The following is an 8690-nucleotide window of genomic DNA, read 5'->3' as shown; positions in this document are numbered from 1 at the left end:
ACAGCTCACCTAGGAGGTGCCCAGAGGTCTAAGCAGAGAAGCCTTAACCTCCCTCTCCACCTCCAGCTTTCAAACCAGCCAGCCAAGAGATGTAATCTATCCAGTATAGCCTGGGTCTGCCCCCGGTTGCCCCTTCGGCCAACACAACAGCCCGATACCTCGTTTGCATCACTGTAATCGGTCTGTCAATCTCCCACTCTCCTATCCCTCTCACTCATGATCAAACCATAATGATGAAACAAACAGGACCACATCACCCGTAAAAACAGACATGAGATCCTGAGATCACTGAACCGACACCCTCCACACTGCAGCTAAAAATTATGAACAGAATTGGTAATATAGGATTAACACTGGCAGAGACACCCACCAGAAACAAGTTTGACTCACTGCTGCCAAGTGAAGCTATCTCTACAGTTGTACAGGAACGGGAAACAACTAAAAACAGCTAAAGCTAAACACACAGGCACTTATAGTGCACAGTTCTCCTTGTGCTATGCTCAGGGCATGTGACAGGAGGAATAAACAACTGCTGCCTTCCTGTTTTTGTTTCATTAGCCAAGGTAACACCTTTTTCAAGTAGATTTTACAGCCAAGTATTGGACAGCCACATTAGAAGTGGAGTTTTCCTCCCTCCAAGGAGGGTCATTGCTGTACATGTTGGGGCTGTAGCACCATCAGCTCTCCTTCTGTAGCATGATCAGGGCATGCCCCAGCTGTGTGGGGCTAGATTTGCCTCCAATGTTCTGACTGGGAAGATCCCATCCAGACGATGAAGGCAGCAGTGGCATCTTTCTTCTTTAAAACAACTGAAAGAGAACCCTCACTCCTCTTGATACTGTGTGATGATTTAATTTAGTACTCATGGCAAACAATAACTGAATAAACAGTTCAATTTATTAAAACTGCACAGGCAGCATTGGGTGCTTTTGATTCGGCTCTCCTGGCACCCCAAAACATTGTATTTTTGATAAAAGCACTAATCAGAGCAGAAATAGAAACAATGTCACTTCATTAGAAGCAAACTGACAAAGTAATAAAAGCTGGAATGATTAAGAAACAAAAAACTCCTGTCAGACATGCAAGAGAAAACCTTTGGGTTCTGCATGGTCCACATTTGGTATATATATATATATATATATATATATATATATATATATATATATATATATATATATATACTATTTTTCATGAATTTTCTCATCTGAAATCCTGAAATCATATATATATATATATATATATATATATATATATATATATATATATATATATATATATGATTTCAGGATTTCAGATGAGAAAATTCATGAAAAATAGTTTTTATATATCACATCCTTATGTCATATATATATATATATGTGTGCACATTACAGTGTTTTCAGAGTAAACCCACTATAGTGTTGTGTAGTTTCAGATTTCAGAGCTGCCTCAGTCACACAGATTAAAATGAACTGCATTTAGAATTTGTTGATTTGAAACTATGTTGACAAGCCGTAAAACCTTTTTCAATAGACGCTCTGAGCTATTCTGTATAGTAGAAAGATACTGAGATACTTGAACTCCTCCACTTGGGGCAACAACTCGTTCCCAACCAGGGATGAGCACTCCACCCTTTCCTGGCTCAGTACAATGGCCGTGGACTTGGAGGTGCTAATTCTCAACAGCTTTTCACTTGTCTGCAAACCACCTCAGTGCAAGCTGGAGGCCACTGCCTGATGAAGCCAGCAGCACCTCAGCACCCACAAAAGGCAGTGAGGTGAAATCAGAAACTCTCTTCCACAAATCTGTCATTAAAACTATGAACAGAATTGGTGACGAAGGGCAGCCCTGGCGGAGTCCAGTACCCACCGGGAACAGGCCTGACTTACTTCTGGCAATGTCAACCAAGCGCTCCACTGCAGCTGTGCAGGGAATGAATGGCTCATAGCAATAGGCTAGATTATCCCAAACTCCCAAAGCACCTCCCAAAGGATCCTCTGAAGGACACGTTCGAACTTACACAACAAACATGTAGACTACCTGGGCAAACCCTCTCATACCTTTATTGAGGATAATGTGGATCATTATAAATAATTTTTGTGTTTCTCTTGTGTGAGTTATGATGATGATGATGATGATGATGATGATGATACTTTATTGATCCCACAATGGGGAAGTTACTGAATGTTACTACTACCATGCCAAGTCATGTCTGCAGATTTTAAGAGGTAATCTGCAGTACCCCTCAAAACTTTTGAGGGGTACTGCAGATTAAAACTGGCTGTTTCAGAAGCAGGTTCCAAAGTGGAGCGTTTTTGAAACACTCCTGTGTCTGCTTCCGTGTAAACGGGCAAAAACGGTACTTTTTGAAAATGCGGGTACTGCCACTTGTGGCCTGGCAATGGGAACTACAGCGTTTTCAATGTCCTGCATTTCTGTTTCTGAAACGTTTCCATCCAAAAGCGAAAACAGTAAAACAACACCGTTTCCACTGAAAACTTTCAAGTGCAAACGGGGCCAAAGTCATCTCCAGCTTCATCAAGGGGAATAAACCCCAGTCTCCTGGGTGAAATCTTGGCTTTGAACACATTGTGGAAAAGAAAACAGATCTTTAAAGTAAATGTCATTAATCCTCTGGAAACTGTACATAAAGTGTGAATAAATGAAGCATGACGATTAAGATATTGCAGAAGCAAAATGGTGGACCAACTGACAGACTGGCATATCTGCAGAGCCACCAGTGTTGCTAAAAATGGAAAATGAGAAAACAAGGAAAACGCCCACACTCAACTGTTCTATTGAAGTTTAGATTTCCTTACACAACAAGTAACAACAATTCAGACCGAGGATTTATTAATGATGTGATTTTCTTAAACTGACAGCACTAATTAAGACTGATGAAGGTATAATTTGTCGCACGCCTACCAGGTGTAACTAACATGAAAATGAAGTATATGTCAGTTCTGTCTGTGCACACCCACAGAGAGGGGTCCAATCAAGCAAGATAAGTGAAGACACCTGAGTGGGAGGCCAGTCTGCCTCCAGGCTGTCTCCGAGCTGAAAGCTGACTTTCTATTATGCCATCTGCTGACAACTGTACACGATGGAACAAACATAACTCTGTTTGAAGGTTCCTTTATGAATTGTTTAGCATGTAAGTTGTCGAGAAAGAAAACTTTTTAGACGCAGCAGAAATCCCCAGGAAATCTGCTTCTTATTGTGGAGGGCCGCTGTCTCATTACTGAATTTCACTGCTACAGTAAAAAGTAAAGAGCTGAGCAGCTTGAGCTCAGTCAGCTGGTTGGGGGGGGGGGGGGGGAGTCTTTCATTAACATAGAATATGTAGATCTAACTTTCACGAAGACCAAATCAAAAACACATCTCTGTCCGCTTTTGAGAAAACATTTTCAGAACCTTTTTAACTAAAAATCGATGTCTTCGTGGGATATCTGTGTCCGCAGATATTCAGGCATCCTTCAAATTTGACATAAATCCATACACACAAGCTTTACCTAGAGTAAAGGAGCACTATGGAATTATATCTGCCTAAACTTTAGATGGAAAGAGAAAAAAACTTCAAAAGAAACCTCCAAACTTTAGTCTGCGGCATTTCTTATGCTCTTTGTTGCGCTGCACACCTACTCACTCTGTTTGCTGCTGTGGTCTTGCTTTTCCTTGCTTGATGTTTGGAGCTAATGAATGTTTATGGAGGAGTTTCCACAAACAAGCCAATAATAGTGGCACAAACCTCATGCATGCATTCATATATACACAAAATTTGCTTCAGAGCTCAGCATTACAGACAAAACACACACAGATTGAAATGTACACTGAACAAAGCAGAGAAACACACTACAGGAATGTAGAGCATGTAGCCTATGCGTCTTCACACGTGTACATGAGTACATACACACATTTCAGCTCACTGCTTTGAAGCCACTGCAGCAAACAAATATACTCATATTTGCTATGGATGCTGCACACCTTGAAGTTTCCTGCCCCTACCCACGTTCGCCCAGTTGTAAAGGAGCACACATTTACCCCTGGAGATTTCTCCTCTTTTAGCCCTCTCTTCCTCTCCAGGATATTGACTGGGCTTCACTCTGCAGATAACAAAGTGCTTGTTTTATTTTTGATTACAGCTCCTGTGTGGGCACAGGGTCAGAGAGCGGTGCTCTGCAGAGGGTTTAAGTATGAGTCTTTATGAGTCTTTGTAAACAACTGGCCTGTAGGTGGAAGCTTTAGGTCTGTGGTGGATTCAGCTGCTGGAGCCGCCCGTGGCTGACGAAGATGAAGGCTGTGTGTGTTTTTTGTTGTGCAGACTCGGTCTGGGTAAAAAGGGTACAGTACAAGCAGGGAGTAGAAGGACACGTTGGTAGGGGCATGCGATCTGCAATCAGCACGAGCATCCGGCACACAGCCAACAAATGGCTTGATAGCATATGATTTCTCAGTGTTTCCTGTCATTTCTCATGTTTCTCATCATCTAAAATCACCAGTCCTCATCATTTTCAGCACTTTAAACTCTTTCTTTCACCTATAAAGCTTCAGTTGCTCTCCAAAAGCTTGACTCATCGAGCCACTGCACCCACTGAGATAATGCTCCAGTAGTTAGTGCACAGTCACAGTGTAAACTATCTCTGTTCATGACAGCTAACAAACTTCCATTAATAATCTGAGTAAATTTTCTCAATGCCACAGAGAGCTGAAGCGAGACTACAGCCTTAAGGTTTCTTTTCCTCAAATAAGAAAACTTCATTCAAAAGCTCGCTGACATTTGCAACTAATAACTAAAACTCCTGAGCAACATATTCAATAGCAAAAATTCAATAATACTGCAAATTTCTTGGCCTTTTGTGAATTTCCCTTAAGTCCTGTATGCTCACTGTCTAAATATGACACAGAAGAAGAGGCAAGTCTATAGATAAGTGCAACAGCAGCATACTTTCTGACTCAGTGTCTCACAGGTTTCTGTACACAGACACAAACCCAACCTCTGGGGAGGGTGGGTGGGAACAAGCTAGTGTACTCCTTGTGCCACTCCCAAGCCCAGATAAATGGGAGGGTTGGGAGAGGAAGGGGAAGGGGAAGGGTGCCAAACCAAATATGTGGATCCATGTGCTGTGGTGACCCCCGGCGAAATACGTAATCAGTCTAGAGTACCTTTGGTTTTCTGTATCACAAAGTAACAGTGTTCTTGAAAAAGCTTTCTGCTTTTTGGTGTAAATCACAATTTCTTTCTTTTTTGTGTGTGTGGGGGGGGGGGGGGGGGGGATAGTTCTAGTAGACACAGATTTGTAATAGAATATAGAAGATAAATCCCAACAACATGCTGTATTTCAAACCAAACCAAAGAAATATGAGATGTGGAAAGGCAGATGTACCTTCAATTTTACTTGTGTTTTTTGACTCGTATGGGTGCAGAAAGAAGTCGGAGTGTATAGAAATCAATGAGAAAAGGACTTCACTTCTCACATGATTTATGACCTCAGTATACATTTTCCTGATGAGATTAGACTGTCCCCTGCCAGTTTCAACTCTTATTTAATACAATGTTCATTTTGCAAATTATGGTCCCCATTAGAATAAAATAAAGCACAGTATGCATGCCAGTGTCTCTGTCTGATCCACCCCCTCGCTAGTCAAGTCCGGTTTAAAAAAAAAAAAATGGAAACGACTACAATGTTCAACATGAAGCCTCAAACCAAGAGTCTGCAAAGCAGTCAGTGACACCATGGTGGCTGCGTGCATTTTTAAAATGGGGTCTGTGTGTGAAACAAAGCCTAGCATAGCGACTTTGGTTCTATGTAGCTAGATGATAAAAAGCAGCCAGTTGATCCTCACACCCCCGAGTATTTGTGAATATGAATATCTGTGCATGTCACTTTATATTAAGGCATTTGCAAAGCAGCTATTTTTCTGCCATGCCTTTACAAGTGTGCAAAGTCCTGAAGTATTTATTCATGTTATGTTTATGCAGAGCGGATTTCACATTTTCCTTCTCTTCCTCGGGCACGTCTGCACATCCCAAGCAAACAGAACTTTGCTTTTGATGCCTGCTGGTGAAAATGTCAGGATGTCTTCACTTTTCCTGTGAGGTCCAGCTTAGTCTAAAACTAAAACTGGGCCTCATTTAGATAGTAGAAAACACACACACACACACACACACACACACACACACACACACACACACACACACACACACACACACACACACACACACGCGCGCGCGCGCACGCACACACACACACACACATGCACACACACGCACACACACTGAAGAATGGGGAGTAATTAAATCACAGAAATCAGGACACAACGCCCATCCTGGCTCAAGTGAACATAAACAACAGCAAAAATAACAAGAGCTCATGGCCGTCCATCCGTCTGTGCCTCTGGCGAAAGTCTTGATCACAGCTCCAGCCATCTGCTGTGGGATATGAGAGCCGACAACAGTCCACTGCATGGAGAATCGGGCTTTCCTCTGATCCCCGATCCTCTTGTCTCTGCATCCCTTCTGCATATCATCTGTCCACCTCCTATCCACTTTTTCTGTGAAAGGCTGCAGACCATTCAGAGAGAGAGAGAGATGAATATGAGGGTGTGCTGGTGAAACTGTTATCATGGAGGGAGAATACAAAACGTACCAGAAAAGGAAACTGATCCAATGTTTCAACACAGATTTGCATGACAGATGTCATTTTGTGGCTATAAATTGTGCGACTCTAACTTGCTCCCAGTTGCCTCATTAGTCCCCAGCCCTTTGGTGGTTGTTTCTTCCACCCACAATGTTTGTTTTAGTTTCAGTCTTCTTCTGTTATCAGCCTGCCTTTAAGGGATTTGGTCTGCTGAACTTTGATGCCTGATCAGAATGGGGTCATTACTAAAAAAAAAAAAAAATTAAATAATGGATTGCACTTTAATTGTTTTTGTTAGTTTTTTTTTGTTATGCATTATGTTACTAAATTGCTTGCTGAAGAAAGAAATTTGATACACCAGTTATTACATTATTTTTGTGTAGCATGACCTGAAATGTGTTACAACATAATTACAAGCTAACAAAATAAACCTGAGGCTACAGTCCCACACACTGACACATATCCTTGTCATTAATGAGGACAAACTATCTTTCTTTTAGCGTTTAAGTACAAACACAAAGCCGACAACACAAAGCAAAGTTGAGAAGCAGTCCAAAGAGACTTCAAAGTGATCACCACGGCAAGTCAACTGTAGAAACATGCACAGGTAGAATGAATGCTGCAGTGCTGCAAACCCGACTGCTCATCACTGCCTTTGTTACCTGCTGAAGATCAGGCTCTGGCTGCTGGGCTGGGGTCGGCATGCACTCAGCTTTAACGTCACTCTAGCTTTGCGTGAGGAGATGTCTGCAAAGAGCTGATGTTTTTTATCAGTAGTTTCTGTCCTGGATGCAGACTGCACTTTACCAGCATGCTCTTGTTCCTTTGTGTAATAAAAATAAAAGTAATATCCATATGTCCATTCCTCAAAAGTTATAGATCATTCCATCATTTTTTTTATATCAGCTGAGTGTGAAAATGTTTGTGTGTGTGTGTGTCTGGGGGGGGGGGGGGGGGGGGGGGGGGGGGGGGGGGGGTGTCAAATACCTGAAGAACCTTTGTAACACCAGTTGCGGCAAACAACACCAATTCCAGAAAAGCCAGGATGCTGTATAAAATTAAAATAAAAACAGAATGCAGATTTGCAAATCTCATAAACCCGTATTTCATTCACAATAGAACACAGATTCATAATAGAACACAACTGAGAAAATAGACCATTTAAAGAAAATCTTTTAGCTCATTTTGAATTTGATGGCAGCAGCTCAATAAATTTGGGACAGGGTCATGTTTACCACTGTGTAGCTTCCTCTCTTCTTTTAACAACAATCTGTAAACATCTGGGAACTGAGGAGAGCAGCTGCTGGACTTTTAGGAGAGGAATGTTGTCCCGTTCTTATCTGATAGAGGAATCTAGCTGCTCAACAGTCCTGGGTCTGCTTTGTTCTTTTTTTCATTTCATTCTCTAAATGTTTTCAGTTGGTGACTCAAACTCCCCTCCTCAGCTAATAGTTCTGATAAGATGTGGAGTTCATCAGCAGCTAGGTCAAGGGAGATCAGTCCAACACAGATCAGAAGAAGGACAGCGGGGGTGTAGAGCATCTGTTTACAAAACATCCAGGAGAAAAACTGTCCAAGGCTGCCAGGGAGCCAAATTCCTGATTCAATGACTTGTTTTGGTACGGCTGTACTTATTAATTTGTTGACAGCCTTCAGTCTTTCTGGAACCTCTCAGTGGTGAAAAAAAAAAATCCAATCCAATCATCCGAATCCTCTTGTTCCATCCTTCGCCATGCAGAAACAGGTACCTCTCCAAGATCTAATCCCTCCAATCAGCTCCAGATATACTGAGTCTGAGTTTGATTCTGTACCTTTCTGCATAACCCATCATAAGCAGCCTTACCACGCCCCAACAGCTGCCCAGGCTTCCTGATTTGTAACAAGCCAGGTGTCTCCAGGTCCAATTCGGAGAAATCCTAGTGTCAATGAGCCGAATGTGTATGTCCTCCATCATCAGTACGACCAGGCACGTCACCTTCCACCCACACAGGAATCCATAACGTAGCCAGCCGGGAATGTCAATTGGATAAGAGGGAATAGGGTTCTCCTTTCCTCAATCTCCCCATGGTGAAT

Source organism: Archocentrus centrarchus, chromosome 18 (genome assembly GCF_007364275.1).
Source record: "Archocentrus centrarchus isolate MPI-CPG fArcCen1 chromosome 18, fArcCen1, whole genome shotgun sequence".
NCBI lineage: Eukaryota > Metazoa > Chordata > Actinopteri > Cichliformes > Cichlidae > Archocentrus > Archocentrus centrarchus.
This window is presented reverse-complemented; position numbering follows the sequence as displayed.